The sequence below is a fragment of the Salvelinus alpinus genome, chromosome 13 (genome assembly GCF_045679555.1).
Source record: "Salvelinus alpinus chromosome 13, SLU_Salpinus.1, whole genome shotgun sequence".
Lineage (NCBI taxonomy): Eukaryota > Metazoa > Chordata > Actinopteri > Salmoniformes > Salmonidae > Salvelinus > Salvelinus alpinus.
The window spans coordinates 31,776,081-31,797,916 of NC_092098.1; the positions used below are offsets into that span (position 1 = coordinate 31,776,081).

A 21,836-nucleotide genomic window follows, 5' to 3' on the forward strand; every position below is an offset into this window, starting at 1 on the left:
AATAAGTGCACTCAGGCTATCCGGAAGGCCAAAGTTAGTTACTTTAAGGAGCAGTTCTCTCTATGTCAGTCTAACCCCAAGAAGTTCTGGAAAACAGTTAAAGACCTGGAGAATAAACCCTCCTCCTCACAGCTGCCCATGTCCCTTAATGTTGATGATGTGGTTGTTACTGACAAGAAGCACATGGCTGAGCACTTTAATCACCACTTCATCAAGTCAGGATTCCTATTTGACTCAGCCATGCCTCCTTGCCCGTCCAACATTTCCTCATTTCCCACCACTTCTAATGCGACTATCCCCGATGCTTCTCCCTATTTTTCCCCTGCCCCACTACAAAGTTTCTCCCTGCAGCTAGTCACTGAGTCCGAGGTGCTAAAAAAGATCCTTAAACTTGACCCCAAAACCCTTAAGGTTTCTGTCCCTATCATCGCCAAGCATGTCTCTCCTTTCTGGGGAGGTTCCCATTGTTTGAAAGGCAGCCACGGTTCGTCCTTTATTTAACTTCATCGGGACAGGGGGCAGCGTTTCCACTTTGAACAAATTGCGTGCCCAAACGGAATTTCCTCCTACTCTGCCCCAGAAGGTAATACATGCATATTATTATTACTATTGTATAGAAAACACTCTGAAGTTTCTAAAACTGTTTGAATTATGTCTGTAAGTATAACAGAACTCATTTGGCAGACAAAAACCTGAGAAGAAGTCCAAACAGAAAGTGAGAACTTGATTTTCAAAACAGTGCCAAATGATACCCCTTAAAGTTATGGATGAGCAAACACTTCCTAGGGCTTCCACTAGATGTCACCGTCTTTAGATTTTGGTTATATGATTCTACTATAAAGGAGGGGCTCATAGGAGCTATTTTAGTGAGTGGTCTTCAGAAATTCTCAGTCTCTTTTGGCGCGCTCACGAGAGAGTGCTCTCGTTCCAATGCTCTTCTTCAGACAATGAAATTATCCGGTTGGATCCTTATTGATGATTAATGTAAAACACATACTAAATATGGATTGCATACATCATTTGACTTGTTTCTACGACCTGTAACGGAACTTTTTGAGTTTTTGTCTGGAGGGATTGCTCGTGCGTCATGAAAATGGATTCTTGGGCTGAACATGCTAACAACAAGTGGCTAAATGATGGGCTTTATGGAACTTTTCAGTCATTTATTGTCGATCTGGGAATCCTGGGAGTGCCTTCTGATGAAGTTATTCGAAGGTAAGTGCATATTTATAGTGTTTTTGTAGCTTTTGTTGACGCCAACATGGCGACTATTTCTTTGGCTGGATTGTGCTCTGAGTGCCGTTCTCAGATTATTATTTTTCCGTAAAGTTTATTTTGAAATCTGACACAGCGGTTGCATAGAGGATAAGTTTATGCAAAATCACCGGATGTTTTGGAATCAAAACATTACTGCACGTAACGCGCCAATGTAAACTGAGATTTTTTATATATATATATATATATATATATGCACATTATCGAACAAAACATAAATGTATTGTGTAACATGATGTTATATGACTTATCTGATGAAGATGTTCAAAGGTTAGTGATTCATTTTATCTCTATTTGTGGGTTTTGTGAAAGCTATGTTGGCTGTGAAAAATGTCTGTGCTTTTTTGGATTTGGTGGTGAGCTAACATAAATATATGTTGTGTTTTCGCTGTAAAACATTTTAAAAAATCGGACATGTTGGCTGGATTCACAAGATGTTTATCTTTCATTTGCTGTATTGGACTTGTTAATGTGTGAAAGTTAAATATTTCTAAAAAATATTTTAGAATTTCCCGCGCTGCCTTTTCAGTGGAATGTGGGGGGGGGGAACTGCCCGAGTTGTTGCCATCCTGTACCTGTCCCACAGGTGTGATGTTCGGATGTACCGATCCTGTGCAGGTGTTACAGGTGGTCTGCCACTGCGAGGACGATCGTCTGTCCGTCCTGTAGCGCTGTCTTAGCACTGTCTTGACAGGAACGCACAATCCCTCCATCAGTGCTCAGACTGTCCGCAATAGGCTGAGAGAGTCTGGACTGAGGGCTTGTAGGCCTGTTGTAAGGCAGGCCGTGACCGTGTAAAATATGAAAAATAATTGGCATTTAAACAGGATTCGGCGCGTGCTGATCGGCTAAAGCATGAAAAGGAATTGATATTTAAACAGGATTTGGAGCGTGCTAAAATCAAGCTGCAACAAGAGAGGCTAGAGCTGGCTAGGGAGGGAAGCTCTCAGGGGAGAGTTTGCTCTGGGAAGGTGACCAAGATGTACCTAGGGGTTGCTCCTCTTTTGGTCGTGCACCGGACATATTTGATGTTGTTGCCTAAATTTAATGAAAAGGACCCTGAGACATTCTTTTCGTTGTTTGAGCGTGTTGCTGACGCTAGGAGTTGGCCTGATTCTGACCGCACTTTAATGTTGCAGTGGGTGCTGACTGTAAAAGCGCAGGAAGCATATTCAGCTCTTAGTGTAGCCGACAGTGTCAGTTATGATAAGGATAAATACGGATGTGTTACAGATTTACGAATTGGTTCCTAAGGCTTACCGCCAACAATTTAGAACATTAAAATGGGATGATAAACAGACTCATGTTGAGTTTGCGCTAGAATTATCTTCAGTTTAATCGCTGGTGTTCCGCCTCCGCAGTTATGACTTTCCATGGGCTGTGTGATCTGATTATGTTAGAGCAATTTAAGGACACAATCCCTGATCGTATAGCCACGTACATTAACGAACGAAAAGTAGACTGTCGCTGAAGCTGCGGTTTTGGCGGACGAGTATGTTTTGACTCACAAAAGTGTCTTTACAGACCCCCGTATTCGGAGTGAGTGGGGGCGTTCGGAGAGATTTGGGCCTCGCTCACCGAGATACTTTGGTTCACGGGCAGAGTTTCATTCAACTAGGGTTGAGCCCGACTCCCGTGGTAAAGCTGACTTTGGTCAAGAGTGTCACTACTGTCAAGGACAAACAGCCTCATGTCAACGATGAATTCCAACGGGCTGGAAGCTAACAACCTGGCGGACAAAATGGCGGACGGAAGACAGGGTGGTGCGGCAGGTGCCGCTTCTCATTCGAATGCTGTAATTTTATCTAAACCATCAGGTGTACGCCGACCCCAGCTAAGTAACTCATGCAAAGAGTTAAAGCGCAATTATGTGTTTTATCTCCAGTACTCTGCCATGATTGTCAGTTATGTAGCTGCTCTACTGATAATCTCAGTGCGTCCTTGCTGGGATGACACAATCAGTCTACTACCGGAGAATATTAACACCAAACACATTGGTTCACCGTTCCACGGGAGCGGACAGTACACAGCATACCATAATGTTCTGAATAATGGCCAAGTCTACCTCGCTCCTTATTCTACTGAACCGCTTAGGCGCAACAAACACAAGTCCAACATTTATCGGAAACTGTTAAACTACCTGTTCACTACCCTCCTGCTCTCCGGGGATGTGCAACTCAATCCTGGGCCCAACATCACCGAGCCAGCGATACGCACCGGAGTGGAAAGCGGTGGATGCCCTCGTCCACTGATCGTCGCCGCTGTGGAAGTGGGTGAGTGCTATGGTCCTATGGTTTCTCTCGACTCACCCGGCTCCAGGATAGATTTTGACTCTTCAAACATACCAAAGTCGCTATATGCGATCCCTGACTCTGCTTCTGGTACGCAAGCTGTTTTAATTAGTTCCCCGCATCCAGTGCAGGCGGGAGGGATTGTTAATTGCGCTACCGAACTGCCCCTAATCAAAACGAAACAAAACGGCCTAAACCCAGCCGTCAGAAAACACAGAAAATTTAACTTTTTTCAATGTGTCAATCACTCTCGAGTCATCTGGGACCCACGAGCTAAGCCCAAGGGACTACTAGGGGGGCACTTGAACATTCGTAGTGTCATTCCAAAAAGTGATCAAATTCAACATCTACTCACAGACTCCAACCTTGACTTTCTCTGCCTCTCGGAGACATGGCTCCATGGAAACTCTCCATCTGCTGCTTTGATTGTGCCTGGCTACAATGTTTTCAGGAAAGACAGGACTGAAGGAAGAGGAGGGGGTGTGATGATTTACATTAAAGAACATATCCGATGTAAACAAATTGAGTGGTCATGTGATAATGAACTAGAATGTATTGGCCTGAACATTACACTGTCTCCCCAAATGTCTTTTACCCTCATTGGAATGTATAGGCCACCTTCCACCAAAAGTGTGTTTTTTGATCAGTTTAATAACATGCTTAGGGAATGTGATTTTGGGAAAGAGGTCATCTTAATGGGAGATTTTAACATTAATTATGAAGACAAGTGTTGTAGGAAAACCCTCAAACGGATCATTAATACCTTTGACCTTACACAGCTAGTTAAAGGGCCAACCAGGGTGACTTGTTGCTCTAAAACACAGATTGATTTGGTGTTCAGTAATAAACCAGAGAGAGTGACTAAATCATTCAATATGGTTACTGGGCTATCTGATCATAATCTGACACTTATAGCCAGAAAGCTGTCTAAGAGCAGGTTTAACCTCTCTACTGTTAGAAAGCCTGATCAACTAAGAATACCTAAGAGTGAATTAAGCTATTTTGAAAACGCAATTAAGGGAATTAACTGGAATGATCTCTTGTCCTATGCAGACGTGGAAGCTGATAGTCAAGTTTTTCTATCCACAATCCAGACTACATTAAATGGTTTCCTAAAGAAAATCAAATCCAAACCTGGCCAAAAGAGCACTCTTCCTTGGCTAAATGGAGAAATCTGGAAATTGATGAAAGAACGAGATTATTATCTAAAAATAGCCCTAAGATCCAAATTAGAGCATGACAGACGTAGGTTTACCATGTTGAGAAATAAGGTGATGAAAGAAATCAGACAGGCCAAGGCAAACTTTTTTATTAACATAATTGGTGAAGCAAAGGGAAATTCTAAACTGATCTGGGAGAATCTAAAAAAGTTAACAGGGAAAGACCATAGTAACACTGCAAAAAGACTAGAAATCATGGTGAATAACAATCTAACACAGGATGCAGTTGAAATAGCAATAGCCTTCAATTCCTACTTTATTGACTCTGTCAGGGTACTGACACAGAACCCCTCCACTGGTTTCTTGGGCTCAGTGCTAGTAAATGATGCTCAACCTGTCTTCATCATAAGGGAGGTTTCTGAGTCAAAGGTGGACAAGGTGATTATCTCACTAAAGAACTCTAAAGCCAAAGATGTGTTTGGGATGGACTCTACCTTTCTTAAAAACTACAAAGAGTCACTCATTGGCCCCATTACTAAGGTCACCAACACATCTATTGGTCTCGGGGTGTTTCCAAGGGTATGGAAGTCGGCCATAATAACAGCCATCTTTAAATCAGGCGACCCTGCTGACGTGAGTAACTACAGGCCCATTAGTATATTACCTGTGGTGTCAAAGGTTGTTGAAAAGTGTGTAGCAGAACAACTGATTGCCCACCTCAACAACAGCCCCTTCACATTACATTCCATGCAGTTTGGCTTCAGAGCGAAACACTCCACAGAAACGGCCAACTGCTTTCTTCTGGAAAATGTGAAGTCCAAGATGGACAAAGGGGGCGTTGTTGGGGCTGTGTTTCTGGACCTAAGGAAGGCTTTTGATACTGTTAACCATGAGATTCTCATCACAAAATTGTCCAAGTTTAACTTTTCCCCTGATGCCTTGAGATGGATGAAATCATACCTTGAAGGCAGAACTCAGTGTGTCAGAGTGAGCAATGAGCTGTCGCCCACTCTTAGCTATGATGTGGGCGTGCCCCAAGGGTCAATACTGGGGCCCCTCCTGTTCAGCCTGTACATTAATGATCTGCCTTCTGTCTGTACTGGGTCTGAAGTTCAAATGTATGCAGATGATACAGTGATATATGTGCATGCAAAGAGCAAACAACAAGCTGCACAAGAACTCACTACTGTAATGGTCCAGGTTACAAAGTGGCTCAGTGACTCGTGTTTGCATCTCAATGTGAAAAAAACTGTTTGCATGTTCTTCACAAAGAGGGCAACAGATGCTACTGAGCCAGATGTCTATGTGTCAGGGGAGAAGCTCCAGGTGGTATCTGATTTTAAGTACCTTGGCATCATACTTGATTCCAACCTCTCTTTTAAAAAGCACGTGAAAAAGGTAATTCAAATAACCAAATTCAACCTAGCTAATTTCCGATATATTCGAAATTGTTTGACTACAGAGGTAGCAAAACTGTACTTCAAATCTATGATACTCCCCCACTTAACATACTGCTTGACTAGTTGGGCCCAAGCTTGCTGTACAACAGTAAGACCTATTCAGTCTGTCTACAAACAGGCTCTCAAAGTGCTTGATAGGAAGCCCAATAGCCATCACCACTGTCACATCCTCAGAAAGCATGAGCTCCTGAGTTGGGAAAATCTTGTGCAATACACTGATGCATGTCTTGTATTCAAGATCCTAAATGGCTTGGCTCCCCCTCCACTCAGTATTTTTGTTAAACAGAAAACCCAAACATATGGCAGCAGATCCACAAGGTCTGCCATGAGAGGTGACTGTGTAGTTCCCCTAAGGAAAAGCACCTTTAGTAAATCCGCTTTTTCTGTGAGAGCTTCCCATGTCTGGAATACACTGCCATCAGACACACATAACTGCACCACATATCACACTTTCACAAAATGCTTGAAGACATGGCTTAAGGTCAATCAGATTTGTGAACATGGTCCCTAGCTGTGTGTTGCCGCTTTCCATGTCTGTTGTCTAACTTGTGAGGTGTGGAAACACTTTGTTGCTTTTATGAATTTTGTCTTGCTGCTTTTTGTTCTATGTTGCTCTGTCTGTATGCTACGTCTTGCTTGTCCTATGTTGCTATGTCTGTATGCTATGTCTTGTTCTATGTTGCTATTGTCCATATTGTAATTGTTTTTAATAACCTGCCCAGGGACTGCGGTTGAAAATTAGCCGGCTGGCTAAAACCGGCACTTTTACTGAAACGTTGATTAATGTGCACTGTCCCTGTAAAAATAAAATAAACTTAAACTTAAAACTTAAGGTTCAGGTCATTGGAAAAACGAATGTCCGGTTCTCAGGGCTAGGGGTAAATTCAGTACGTGTGCTTACGTTAAATCTAAGCCTACGGCGTTAGCTGCGCCTGTTCCACATCAGTTCACTCCTGACACATTGTCTCATGCCTAGGGCCATGTGAAAGTCCATATTGACCCAGACTATTGACCTTTCATTACGGAGGGTTTTGTGTCTATGTTAGGAAGTAAGGACCTAGTGCCAGTGAAGATCCTGAGACACAGGTGCCTCTGAATAATGTGTGTTGGAGTCTGTGTCACCCTTCTCTGCTGAGACTGATTCGGGGAATAGTGTTCTAATTAGGGGAATAGGTTTGAACACTGTCAGTTCCATTGCATAAACTAATGTTGGATTGTGGACTGGTGAAAGGTGAGGTTGTTGTGGGGGTGCGTCCTTCGTTGCCTATTGAGGGTATCGACGTTATCCTTGGGAATAACTTGGCTGGTGAGCGTGTGTGGCCTGTTGTGTTTCCATCTCTAGTGGTTTCCACTATGCCGTCATTTGTAGGGATTCCTGATGAGTGCGCGCAGAGTTTCCCAGGGGTGTTCTCTGCGTGTGTCACTGCGCCGGCTAACGAGAATACCACAAAGAAGTCTGTCACTGCTTCCCCTGTTATCCCGTTATCTGTATCCCGCTTCGATCTAATCAATGCGCAACGGACTGACCCCACATTAGAAGAGTTGGGTGACCAAATTGTGCCTGTGGAACAGTTGGGAGATGTCTCCCATGGCTATTTTCTCCAAGAGGATGTCCTGATGAGAAAGTGGGTGTATCATGGTAGTTCTTTTCTGGGGGAGGTTTCACAGGAGAGAACGGTTTTCAGTCCAAATGACCTTGTGTTTGGACATAGGTTGCATGGACTTCTATCTGTTCTCCAGGATGACTGGAAGTCTCCCGAGCCCCCTCAGTCCCTGTTATCTTATGTGTGTGATTTCCGGCGACGCCTGTATGCCGCTGGTGAAATGGCTAAAGAGAAGCTATCATCTTCACAGGAGAGGATGAAGGGCATATTTGATTGCCGAACTGAGCCTCGTCACTTTAGTCCAGGTGACCAGGTTCTTGCTCTGCTGCCAATTGTTGGTTCTCCTTTTCAAGCCAAGTTTCAAGGTCCATATACGGTGGTGCACCAGTACACTGAGAAAAACCATCTAGTTGCCACTCCAGAATGGAGAAAAGCACATCAACTGTGCCATGTATATTTGTTAAAACCCTATTATGCACGTTCCTGAGACTGAACAGTGGGAGTCCACAGAGGACGGTAAAACCTGTTCTTTTGGCCGATACCGTTATTTCCCTGGGTTCTTGTCATGCTAGGTCCTCATCTACCTGTTGATGGGCAGAAAGAGATGGTTGGTCTGATTCGGAGATTTCCTGGTTGTTTTCTGATACACCTACACGTACATGATGTTGACATTGGAGATGCTGACCCCACTCGTCAGCGGTTCTATAGAGTTTCTTCAGAGAAACTGCGTTGTCTGGATGCTGAGGTCGGGTACATGCTGAAGAGTAAGATAACAGCCTTCTTTCTCCAGTTGGGCTTCTCTCCCTGTATCCTGGTCAGTAAACCGGATGGGACAAACAGATTTTGTACGGACTACCGTAAGGTAAACAGTGTCACTAAGCCAGATTAATTTCCTCTTCCTCGGATGGAGGACTGCGTTGATCAAGTCGGCGCAGCTAAGTTTGTGAGCAAATTTGACCTGTTAAAGTGCCACTGATGAGTAGGGCACGTGAAATCTCTGCCTTTATTACACCCTCTGGTCTGTACTTGTATTCGGTTATGAGTTTCGGCCTGTGTAATGCACCTGCCACTTTCAGCGACTTATGAATAGGGTTGTCTCCAGTCTGGCCGGGTGCGCTGCTTATCTGGACGATGTAGTGATATATGCAGATACTTGGGAAGAACATCTGTCCCGTACTCAATCCTTGTTCGACCGACTAGCTTCGGGTCGCCTCACAACCATTACATACCTTGGTAAGGTGGTTGGACAGGGTGAAGTGAGTCCTGTTCGGGCTAAAGTGGTAGCTATTGATGCTTTTCCACCACCAACTACTAAAAAGGAACTGATGCATTTCTTGGGAATGATTGGTTATTACTGTAGTTTATGTAGGAACTTCTCTACTGTGGTCGCTTCCTTGACAGATTTGCTGAAAGCGAAGGCTGTTTACGTTTGGTCTTCTCGTTGTCAACAGGCTTTTGAAGATGCAAAGAGGTTGCTTACCTCAACTCCAGTGCTGGCTGCTCCTCGCGTGGATTTGTCATTTACCTTGCAGGTGAATGCTAGTCATGTGGGGGCAGGTGCAGTTTTGCTGCAAGCAGATGTGTCTGGGGTTGAGAGGCCTGTTAGTTTCTTTTCCAAAAAGTTTAACCATTATCAGTTGAACTACTCGGTCATTGAAAAAGACAAGTCGCGGTTTTGTCTCACCAGGGGTGATGGTCGGATTCACGGTTATCGTTAAAGGAATGAGTGTTACACCAAGGCCTGTACTCTGGAGCGGGATCGATTTGGAGGTGGAGGGTCCATCATGGTCTGGGGCGGTGTGTCACAGCATCATCGGACTGAGCTTGTTGTCATTGCAGGCAATCTCAACGCTGTGCGTTACAGGGAAGATGTCCTTCTCCCTCATGTGGTACCCTTACTGCAGGCTCATCCTGACATGACCCTCTAGCATGACAATGCCACCAGCCATACTGCTCGTTCTGTGCGTGATTTCCTGCAAGACAGGAATGCCAGTGTTCTGCCATGGCCAGCGAAGAGCCCGGATCTCAATCCCATTGAGCGCGTCTGGGACCTGTTGGATCGGAGGGTGAGGGCTAGGGCCATTCCCCTCAGAAATGTCCGGGAACTTGCAGGTGCCTTGGTGGAAGAGTGGGGTAACATCTCACAGCAAGAACTGGCAAATCTGGTACAGTCCATGAGGAGATGCACTGCAGTACTTAATGCAGCTTGTGGCCACACCAGATACTGAGTGTTACTTTTGATTTTGACCCCCCCTTTGTTCAGGTACACATTATTCCATTTCTGTTAGTCACATGTCTGTGAAACTTGATCAGTTTATGTCTCAGTTGTTGAATCTTATGTTCATACAAATATTTACACATGTTAAGTTTGCTGAAAATAAACGCAGTTGACAGTGAGAGGACGTTTCTTTAGGTCAACAATCCTAACTCCCAAGGAATATTCTTTGTATTATATTGTGAAAATCCCTAAAATATGATATTTCTTTGTCTTGTTTTTTTTACACTCACTGTGTGTGTGAGTAATATCGAATGATGTTAGATTGCACCCCATGCATGATAAACACTGCCAAAATGTAAATCTAAGTATTTCTGTTTATGTGTGAAAAAGAGTGATGTTTGTATATACGTATTTGTGGATGTGGAAGAGAGAGTGGCGCGAGTTTGTGTGTGCAGTGTGTGTATGTGCTCACTGTTTCCCATAAGCACCGTCCGTCGGCTAAATAGCCGATAACTCATTGTAAGCCAGCTACTTTTTAAAATGAACTAGGCTTCTTTTCATTTAAAATGTGTAATTCTCTAGTCAAATAAAGTCCATATAGCCTTCTCCCGCTAGAATGAACGATATGCACACAGATAGATCAATGAGTGAGTTAGTTATAAAAAGTATTTGATATGCATCTCCTAGTGATCTATTTAGAGGACAGGCGCATGTCAATCACAAAGTGAGCGATGACAGGAAAACTGCTGGTTTGTCAGTCTGCCGACTGTCTCTCCTCTCGGTACCTGTGTTATTGCTGTACGCTGTGGTCTCCAGTTAATTAATTTACACGTCCCGTGTAATGCGAGTGGTAACGATTAGTTGAAATCCACTTACTGTTTTGTGGCACATTAATTTATTATTTAATTTGGCGTGTTTCATAGGCCTACACAGCCACGGAGGCTATTTACTGTGCTTTGATGACCGAAGAGCTTGTGCTGACTAGTTTATAAAATGTGTCCATCTGACTGAATAAAGTCAATCTCCTATATTCCTTTGCTATTCATAAATCATACAACGTAGTTATGTCAATGGTATCACATCGGAACATGTAAACCAAAGATCTTGTTTGCTTTTTGGCAATTATATGCAGACAAATTATGAAAACATTCTATGAATATGTTGAATCCTCACTGCAGGCACAATAGGTAGTGGATAGAGAGCCTCATTCTGGTCCAAAATATGATAACAGATTGAAGGTTATAAAAGCTAATGTCATGATACTTATATGGTATTCTTAAAGAAATGGATATATGCCTACTGATTTGATTAAAGTATTGACAATGGAGTAGTCAACTGCTGCATTCTGTGTTGCAAAGCCCATGTTAACAGATAGATCAACCTGCTTCATTCTTAAATCATACTTCTAGGTCTATTCATTGGGACCTGACTTCGTATAAAATGTGGGGGTGCACAATCTGGCGGGGGACTGGGTATCCTCCCTCTGAAAATGTTTGCATTTAAAAAACATTTTCCTGCAATTCTATATTGTTTCCCAACAGAGAATCCAAGTTTACTTGACAGAACACAACCTTTTTTCTTAAGTTTTTGCAACAAACTAAATTGAGTAGACTAGATATAGTTTGCCACAATAAATGAAATTGAAAGAGTAGATTAGTAATCTAGTCAGAAGAACTAGTCTGATATACCGCCTTCCCTCAAAGTCCCACCCACAGTGATTGGCTGACAGGCCAAACTTTTAAAAAGATAGTTCACCGAAATGACATTATTTCCTTACCCTAAGTGTCATAGCAGAGCCAATAAAATACATAATTTGAAAAACAAACATTGTGGCAATTCATATCTTGCAGTAAACTATAATCTCAAGAGATGACAAGTTTAATTTTAAATAAAGGTTCTTACATAAAATAGTTCTGATTATATAGGCCTAGCAGATATCCAAAACCACCACCACACTAAATTCATACATTTTCAGTTATTTAAATGAATTATAAAGTAATGTCTTTCTACTCAATACAACAACTACTTTTACCAATATGGGAGGTAAAGTCATTAAAGTATTCAATAATTTAGCTATGTATTTAGGATGGAACACCCCCCCCCCCCTCCCTCCCTCCCCGGGGGCCACTCCATGTATGGAAAACACTGTACTGTGAGGGCATCATGCTGGACACTGTGCCTATCAGGATTTAGCCAGAGGGGCCTCCTCTGTGACGGCAGAGCCAGTCTCACTCTCTCCCTCACACGGTTGGCTTACTTACTGCACTGCTCAAAGCCCCTCAGCTAAACCTACATCTCCCCATCTCACAAACAGGTCCACATAGAACCTTAAGTCAATATTAAAACGTACTGTGACAACATGAAACTGGTGGTAACAGGCACACAACGGGGACAAGGGCACAGGTTGCATATGGGTCATTCAGAATATTACACATCATTCATAGCATGTCCATTTGAAGTGCATGTTTGAACTACTAGACACAATGAGGATGTTTCAGAATCAGAATATTTAGGAAAGTCAGCTGGCTCACTTGTTGACTCTGCCTGCTTTGTGAAGTCTCCCCCATCTGTCCAATGCATCTCCGTGAGGGAAAATAGTATTTGGAATCATATGGTATCATGTAAACATTCTCATAAGGCCTCAGTTTTTTGCTTGGAGGGAGGGCGTGAAAGGGCAGTTGGGAAGACGGAGACTAGAGCCGGGACAATACCAGTAACGCGTCACTCGTTAGTATCGTGGCATGGAAACAAAACACGAGCGGGTTTAACTTATTTAGGAAAATGACCCAAATGTTGTAAACAAATATCATTGTCATCCAGTCGCATGCATTTATTTTCTAAGCTATAGCACACCATATTTCACAAACAACAGCTTTTTAAAAAAGACCAAAGAGTTGCCATGGAAAATATATTACGACACTTGTACCGTCACTGCCCTAGTGGAGACACAGAATAAAGCTTAAAAACAGTAAAAACTAAACCACAGTCCACCACCTGTTTTGTTTTAATTTCTCACCTACAGTAGATCTCCACAACCAACAGCCTGCCCAGTCCCAGTGAAATACAAGTGTGTGTGTGCGCGCGTGCAAGCACAAGCATATGTGAGGAGGTTGTAAGTGAACTCACTGGATTCTGTTGATGGGGACTTTTTTCTCCTGGAGTTGGGATAGCATGCTCTCCTCCTCTGAGGGCAGCAGGAAGAGCAGAGCAGAGCCTCCCTCCTTATATCTGTAAGGCGAAAAACAGTCGATTTTCTTTTTTTAATTGTATGTCCTAAATGTATAAATAAGTTAATTGGTCAATAGCTCAGAGGAGTGGGTGTAATAGCATATGATGAACAAAAATATAAACACAACATGGAACAATTTCAAGATTTTACGGAGTTACAGCTCATATAAGGAAATCAGTCAATTGATATAAATTCAGTAGGATTGGACATGGATTTCACATGACTGGGCAGGGGTGCAGCCATAGGTCCACCCACTTGGCAGCCAGGCCCACCAACTGGGGAGCCAGGCCCACCAACTGGGGAGCCAGGTCCACCAACTGGGCAGCCAGGCCCACCAACTGGGCAGCCAGGCCCACCAACTGGGCAGCCAGGCCCACCAACTGGGGAGCCAGGCCCAGCCAAACAGAACACATTTTTTCCCCACAAAAGGACTTTATTACAGACAGAAATAATCCTCAGCACCCCACCCTCCCCCTCAGACGATCCCGCAGGTGAAGAAGCCGGATGTGGAGGTCCTGGACTAGCGTGGTTACACATGGTCTGCGGTTGAGGCCGGTTAGACTTACTGCCAAATTCTCTAAAACAACGCAGCTTATGGTAGAGAAATAAAACGTATATTCTCTGGTAACAGCTCTGGTGGACATTTCTGCAGTCAGCATGCCAATTGCACACTCCCTCAAAACTTGAGACATCTGTAGCATTGTGTTGTGTGACAAAACTGCACATTTTAAAGTGGCCTTTTACTGTCCCCATTACACCTGTGTAATGATCATGCTGTTTAAATCAGCTTCTTGATATGCCACACCTGTCAGGTGGATGGATTATTTTGCCAAAGAAGAAATGCTCACTAATAAGGCTGTACGGAAATGTGTGCACAATATTTGAGAGATTTTTTTATTTCAGCTGTAAAAGGATATTGCTCAACCACAAATGCATACATAACTTCTGCAATCTGCTACATTTGCACAGTTAATGGTACACCGCTTATGATCATAATGGACTTGTTTTCATCATGGTTTTCATAAAGAAGTCCTTTATGATTATAGGAGGGTCATGGTTTCAGAGTCAGAGACGCAGAGGGAGAGAGATGGGTTGCAAGACAGAAAGGTGGCGGGGAGAGAGCTACATTCTTCAGCTCACCAAGAAGAGCTGTGAAATACATGCAGAGTCAGACTTTGAGGACAGAAAGAGAGATAAACAGACAGACTGAAACAAAGCTGTAGAGGCTGAGCTGATGCTACATTGGCAGCTGCTACAACTCTATTTGCAATAGTACACATTACTCCAAAATACCAGGCAGCTAGTGGGGTGTTCCCAGCTCAAACAGTCTGTGCATATATTATGATGACATTTTGGTCTTAGGCAAGGGTGTTCTCAAGTCGGTCAAGTGTGCAACGGAAGTCCCCAATATGAGGCGTTCCCGCAATTTGAGGCGTTCCCCACCATTTAAGGCGAAGGACACTGTCTACCGGTCGTACCCGCCTCCCACGTGCCAGCTCACGTTGCCCCCGCCTCATGCTTGCTGTGTACCGGAGAAAATCGTGCCAGACAGGTGGGGGCGAAGGACACTGTGCACGCTTGATAGTTAGTGACACTGTGCGCGCTTGATAGTTATCTAGCTAGCACACACTGTCGTCCCAGCCTCCTGTGTACCGGAGTCCTCCTTAGAAGTAGGTGGCTAAGCTAGCACACAGTGTCCTTCGCTCCCGCCTATTTAACTAGGCAAGTCAGTTAAGAACAAATTCTTATTTACAATGACGGCTTACCAGGGAACAGTGGGTTAACTGCCTTGTTCAGGGGCAGAACGACACATTTTTACCTTGTCAGTTCAGAGATTCGATCCAGAAACCTTTCGGTTCCTGGCCCAACGCTCTAACCACTAGGCTACCTGGACGTGGGCATTCCTGCATATGCAAGAACCCCGGTTTATAATTCTATTGGTCAATTTTTAAGTTAGGACAACTAGAAGTTTAAAGAGGGCTTCCTGCAGATGCAGGAATGGCCACATGCAGGAACACCCTAAAATGTGGATCACAAGTGCACCATTCTCTAGTCCGTGTCCGAAGTTTATGCCCCTTTGTGGGTGATCGGTCAACAGTAAAGATTCAATTAAGTGTTTGTCATTCTACGAGAATTTTTTTTTTTCATGCACATTTGTTAACTTGAGAAATACTATACCAAACATATTAGTTCGATGTAAAATTGGACGCCCAAGATCTCCTGTGCAAAAACCTAAAAATGAATGACATTTCTTGAGTCAGATTAATTCTTAATATTTTGAAGAAGAGTACACTGGCTATAGCGCCTCAAAATAGACAAACAGTACTATTACCGCTTTTTTCTAGTTTTAAAAGTGAAGGTCTTTTAAGGGAGGTGCCAGTCGAACTGAATCATGCTGACACCTACTCCAACAGCAGCAGCATGCTGCAAAGACCCCAAACAGATGCCTGATCACAGTAAGCCTAGAAAGTATTCCCCTTCAGTCCTGTTAGTTCACACAAAAGAACCGACAAGCAAGAGTTTTATCAAGAGGTATGACACCTCAGAAGATTCAAATTGTGACATTAGGAGCCCAGAGGTTTAAGCAGCTCACTAAACAGACTGCTGAACTAACTGCAATACACACTGTAGCAGCGCAGTGGCTCAAAGCACATCCTGACTGTTTAAGACGTGCGTACATTGTTGCTGTCATTAAGTGTGCGTCTTTGACACAGCTGCACAGAGCTCCGAATAAGTAACGTCTGTCTTAGACACACACTCACTCTTACACCAATACTCACTCTTTTTCACACACATACTGCTGCAACTCCCGGGTGCTATTGGAGTGCGATTACACACACACCCCCATGAGTCAGCACTGCAGCTGGGCAAACTGCTATGGTACCAACTCACCATTGTACTAACAGAGAACAATACAAAACCAGAACAGCATCATGTGTCACCTACAGTAAAGTAGGTACTGCTGGATTTTGGAGCTTTGGAACATATTTGAAAGCCAGTCGGTGTTAACACTCGAGGTTATAATGTGCAAACTGTAGGCCACAGGGAGAGGTGGTGTGAGAGGTGGACCATACAACACTGCCATCTAGTGAGTAGGTCAACTATTGTGATATGTGATGATAGGATAATGGATTGTCTATAAGAAGGAACTTAACTGTTGCACTCTATACAATAATTGTAATGGTGTCTTGTGGGTACATTGTGCAAATGGCAGTGTCCCTGTAAGATTCAGCATTTCACTGTGATAACTTTACATTAAAACTACTGTTGGAAAAACAAAATTTGTTGGATTAATATTTTTCCGAAAGTCTACCAAGTTTCAAAAGAGGAAAAATGTATTTATCACGAGACTCCAGGAAATATCAGGAAATAGAAATCGGAAGTGCCAATTTAAAGCATTTTAAACCAAGATAGGGTCACGATGCCAGGGTTCTCCGCAAATAAGATGGGTGCTGGGCAATTATGTAAAGATTTCAGAGCAAATGAAACTGATATTTAGTAATGATAAGAGTAACTATCTTTGATCGCCAATGATGTTGTTGTGAACTGCGAAACAGGCCGTTCATAAATTGTGTTATGTTCCTCAATTCACCAGTAGGCTCTCAACACAGAGAGCTAAGAACGCAACCTGAAAACAGCAAACTTTGTAACGGTGGTCAAACACAAAAGTCAAATAACCAAATATGCTAAGCTTGTTAGATATTCTGTCATTAGTTCTAGGTTATGTCCTATATTTAGCAAATTCGAGTTTATGATTATACAGATGGCAGATGAGCTCATAGATGACTGGGAGATATAGTTTAAATAAAAGTCCTCTTAACGGGACCAACATTTGCATATCTACTCTCACACAGTTTGTTGATGTCACATTCTCTACCAAAGCTCTCGTTTGGGCAGCAAGAACAAGACAGCACAGAGAAGCAGGGGAAATGTTATAGCAGTATTTTGACATGCAAAGCAAGAGACCTGCTTTGATTATGCAACCTATGAAGTACAGAATAAACTTAGCAATTTGAATGCGAGACAGGAGTCATTTTGGGTTTCAGTGGGATTGGGACTGGATAGGAAAATAGCCGAGGCTCTAGTAGAGGAGAAGATAGAATTTTCCATTATGCCACTGGATTGTAAAAGACCTTCATGTCTGTGACAGAGATGCCTATGTAGTGAATTGTGCATCGTTTCAAGTTTTAGTCGTATGTACGGTATACGCATATTCAGTGCATTTGGGAAGTATATGGACCCCTTCCCCTTTTCCACATTTTGTTACGTTACAGCCTTATTCTAAAATGGATGAAATTATTTTATTTCCTCATTAATACCCCATAATGACAAAGCATAAACAGGTGTTTAGACATTTTTGCAACTGTAGAAAAAAATGTATTCAGACCCTTTGCTATGAGACCCAATATTGAACTCAAGTGCATCTTGTTTCCATTGATCATTCTTGAGATGTTTCTACAACTTGATTGGAGTCTACCTGTGGTAAATTCAATTGATTGGACATGACTTGGAAAGGCACACACCTGTCTATATAAAGGTCCCACAGTTGACAGTGCATGTCGGGGCAAAAACCAAGCCACGAGTTCAAAGGAATTGTCCTTAGAGCTCCATGACAGGATTGTGTCGAGGCACAGATCTGGTGAAGGGTACAAAAACATTTCTGCAGCATTGAAGGTCCCCAAGAACACAGTGGCCTCCATTGTTCTTAAATGGAAGAAGTTTGGAACCACCAAGATTGGCCGCCCGGCCAAACTGAGCAATCGGGGGAGAAGGGCCATGGTCAGGGAGGTGACCAACAACCCGATTGTCACTCTGACAGAGATCTAGAGTTCCTCTGTGGAGATGGAAGAACCTTCCAGAAGGAAAACCATCTCTGTAGCACTCCACCAATCAAGCCTTTATGGTAGTGGCCAGACAAAAGCTATTCCTCAATAAAAGGCACATGTAAGCCCGCTTGGAGTTTGCCAAATGGCACCTAAAGGACTCTGAGAAACAAAGAGAAACAAGATTCTGTGGTCTGATGAAACCAAGATTAATCTCATATATCTCAATTCTTATTAGCCAAAAACTAGCCAATGCCCTTCACGTGATCAGGTTCTTCTCACAGGCTTGTATCTCAGCGCCGAAGTAAGGAGGGGGAAAAAACAATTTTAGAATAAGGCTGTAACGCAACATGTGGAAAAAGTCAAGGGGTCTGAAAACTTTCCGAATGCACTGTACATCATCCAATGAAATACTTACTTGCAGGTTCCTTCTCGACAATGCAACAATAAGAAATAGTAAAAAAATAATATGAACATAAAGTCAATGACAGTAGAACAGAATACATCTTTTAGCAGATGTACAATACAGGAAGGCACAATTTATAGGCCTATCAAATGTGACTGTTTGAAGAGTCAATTACAGGTCAAAGAGGCACATCTTTTATCGGCTATACTGTAGGAGTTTCCTGTAGGGTTTCTGAACTGCATTTGTGTTGCGTGTGCAGTACAGAAGTGTCAATTGTGCGTGTGCTTTTACTTTGTGTGAAGTAAATACTTTAGGCTAAAGGCTTCTATGCAACAACCTGATTAGATAATGTGGCAGAATATTTTTATTTGCTAATCTGATGCTGCACATGTGCATTTTATAGAATTGCATTAGTGCCGACATTGTGGTAAAATGTTGTAATTTCACAGGTCTTGTCAAACATTTTTCGGAAAATGTAAAGAGTCTGCCCAGGACCCCAGTTACCCATGTTAATCCCTAGTATGTACATTTTCATTCATTCTCCATATACAATGAAAACATGCCCCTCAAGGACATGCCCTTCAAGGTGCATAGACTGCACACAGTCAATGTATTTCCTTTTATTCCAGGTAAGGCTAGAGAGGGGTTATTACCTGGCGGTTTGTCCCACTCTGTGGATGTATGTGTTGGCGTCCTCTGGACAGCAGGGAAGTCTGCAAAGTGGGGGGGATGTAACAATTATTCACCACCAGCCGCGAAGAACCTGCTGCCTCGTATCAGAACAGTAAATATTTTTCATTTTAGGGGCAGCGTTTGAGCTGTGCCCCAGAACGGTATCTCTGTACCTACTGACTAAAGACATTGAGCCAGTCTGTAGACTAGACTGCTGAAGTGTTAGCACTACCTAGGCCTCTGGCTGCAATGTCTGTAGGCGAAAAGCACAGCGTTCTTCTTCTTGATGAAGTCGTTGTAGACCTCCACCCTCTTCATCTGCTGTTGCCTCCCATGCAGGGCCAGGATGGGCATGCCCGGACGCAGCCGGCAGAAGACCCGGAACAGGTATTGCACCTATGGATGGCGAGAGAAAGAGACTTCATGTTTGCAGCTCAGACTACAACTAGACCATGAAGCCAAAATAAGCCAAATGGAGGAGCGTTTACACGAACTAGCAGTGCCTCACCTCTTTGCAGCAGGCAAAGAAGACTATTACTTTCTTCTGCAGGTGGCTCCTGATGAAGGAGAAGAGCATGTTGACCTTCTGGTGCAGCTCACACACCACGTAGTTCTGCTCCAGTGTGGCCGGCGTGCTACATGGACACACAAACATGACGTTTTTAGATTGGCCTCTTTCAGGTCGTTTATGTTTGTCTTTGTCTTGTTGCTACAGAGGATAAAGAACTAAGGTGGTGTGTGCCTTAACATTTAAAGCTGGGGTTGCATTTCATTGTGCAGCAGACCTGGGTTAAAAAAAGCAACAATTTGAAATAATTTTCAAAACTTTAGTGATTTTACACATTTTTCAAATAGTAGGCTATTTGAAGCCATACCAGCTTCACTCCTAACAGGTCTCAGGTAAACTGCAGTTTAAACACTGACGTGCACTGCCTGAGGAGCCCTGACAAGGCTGACAGAGTCCTCTTTCATCTCTTCCTCTGCTGCAGTATCCTGTCCTTCCTTAATACCATATAATAAATGAGCTTCAACATCGAGGACAAAGCCATTACAGCAGCATAAACACTAAACCAGCTTATCAGCGAAGGCTCATCGAAAAAGCTACAGAAGAGCATAAAGCAAGCGCTGTATGATCAAAGTGTAAGACTGGATTGAATTTGCTGAGATTCCGATAAAACATTCTATGTTAGTGGGAAAGAAACCACACTATCAATCAGCACCTGGCTGCACAGTGACACGTCATTCTTTAGAAGGGCTAGGCACTTCACAGAGCATCCATGACAACGCTCGTATTTGTTGCATGTACTGGACCCCTGCCTTTCCCGTATTCATACCAAATACTGGATGTCAGTTAGTCCCGATATAAGCAATCAATGTAAGCACCCTGCAATCGCTGAGTAATAACATTCACATGATCTACGAGTAGCTCCGGAGACTCATTGAAATCCGGACTGAATTCAAACATCACCTTCCACAAGTATTTTCAATTCAGACTGTTTTTCATTTGCTGAGTTTATAACAAAGTCATTGCAGGGCTCTACAGTGTGACCATTTTACTCACATATGCACCCAAATATTTTGCTGTGCAACCTGCAATTTTTATTTAGGCGCACCAGTGGTTGCGAGTAGATGTGCTTGTTTTGAGATCAAAGCGAGAGCTGCATGTAGCCACGTGTGCATATTTGTTCATATTCTTTGCTAGTGAGTTATTAGACCAGTTATAGCTAAATTCTAGTCAGCTATGAGGGAGTGGTTGCTTCCTACAAAAGCACAAAACGTGTACATTTCTAGCCATCTTTGAAAAGCAAGTCAGGTAAAGAGTTAATTTTTTTATGTCTTAAAGGGACAGTGTTGTATTTTGAGAGAGGTTTGAATAAGCTAAGTAGCCAATAGGCAGAGGGTAGCATAATTTGTCTGATTCTCTGTAATATGGTATTGGAATAATAATTACATTTATTTTGTAAAGTGGTTTCTTGAATCAAAAATCTTCAGTAACCTCCTTATCTGAAGGAAAAGTGGGTAAACAGGTTAATGTCAAGCCCTGCATATTTTTTCCCAAAAGTCTCACGGAATGTAGGCCTACATTGAACACCACACATTGGCTGCTACTGTAGGCTGAATGATAGAACAGCTATTTCCATGTTAAATGTTACAGGGTGCATTTTCTCCATTTTTTGAGATGGTAGACCACTAATAGCGATACATTATGATCAAAATAGTCAGTGCCCTACTTGGCCACTGTTATAACGGTAACTTAAAGCGGGTACAGCCTCAGTGTTCACAATAAACGGGTGCCAGAAGTTCCACAGAATTTTCACAACGTTGAAGCTTGCACTCAGCAGACCTGAAATTTGCTCAGTGCCGAAAAAAACCCAGAGGGAACATTGCTTTCAATAGTTATCCATATTACCGGAGCTTCATCTTATTCTAACTATTTCTATGGCAGATTGTCAGCTGCAATTTATGGAAGATGCCAAAACTTGAGATAACAATAGATGGCGAAGTCAAAGATAGGTCAGACCCATCCAGGTAATCTACTCAAAATGGTGCCTGATTAAGGCACACAGCATCAAAGGACCCCACAGACGAGCCGTTTTCTCCCTAACTGTCGGGCAGATGGTCTCTGAGCCAGTTGGTATCTGAAACCCATCAGACTCCTGAACACTTGAACTGGACTGACCACCTGCTCTGATTCTCC

At 43.0% G+C, this 21,836-nt stretch overlaps 1 pseudogene; it reads right to left on the reverse strand.

Annotated features, from left to right (window-relative positions):
- Nucleotides 1-21,836, reverse strand: part of LOC139536727 (probable ATP-dependent RNA helicase DDX10) — a 121,073-nt pseudogene that overhangs the window by 96,325 nt on the left and 2,912 nt on the right.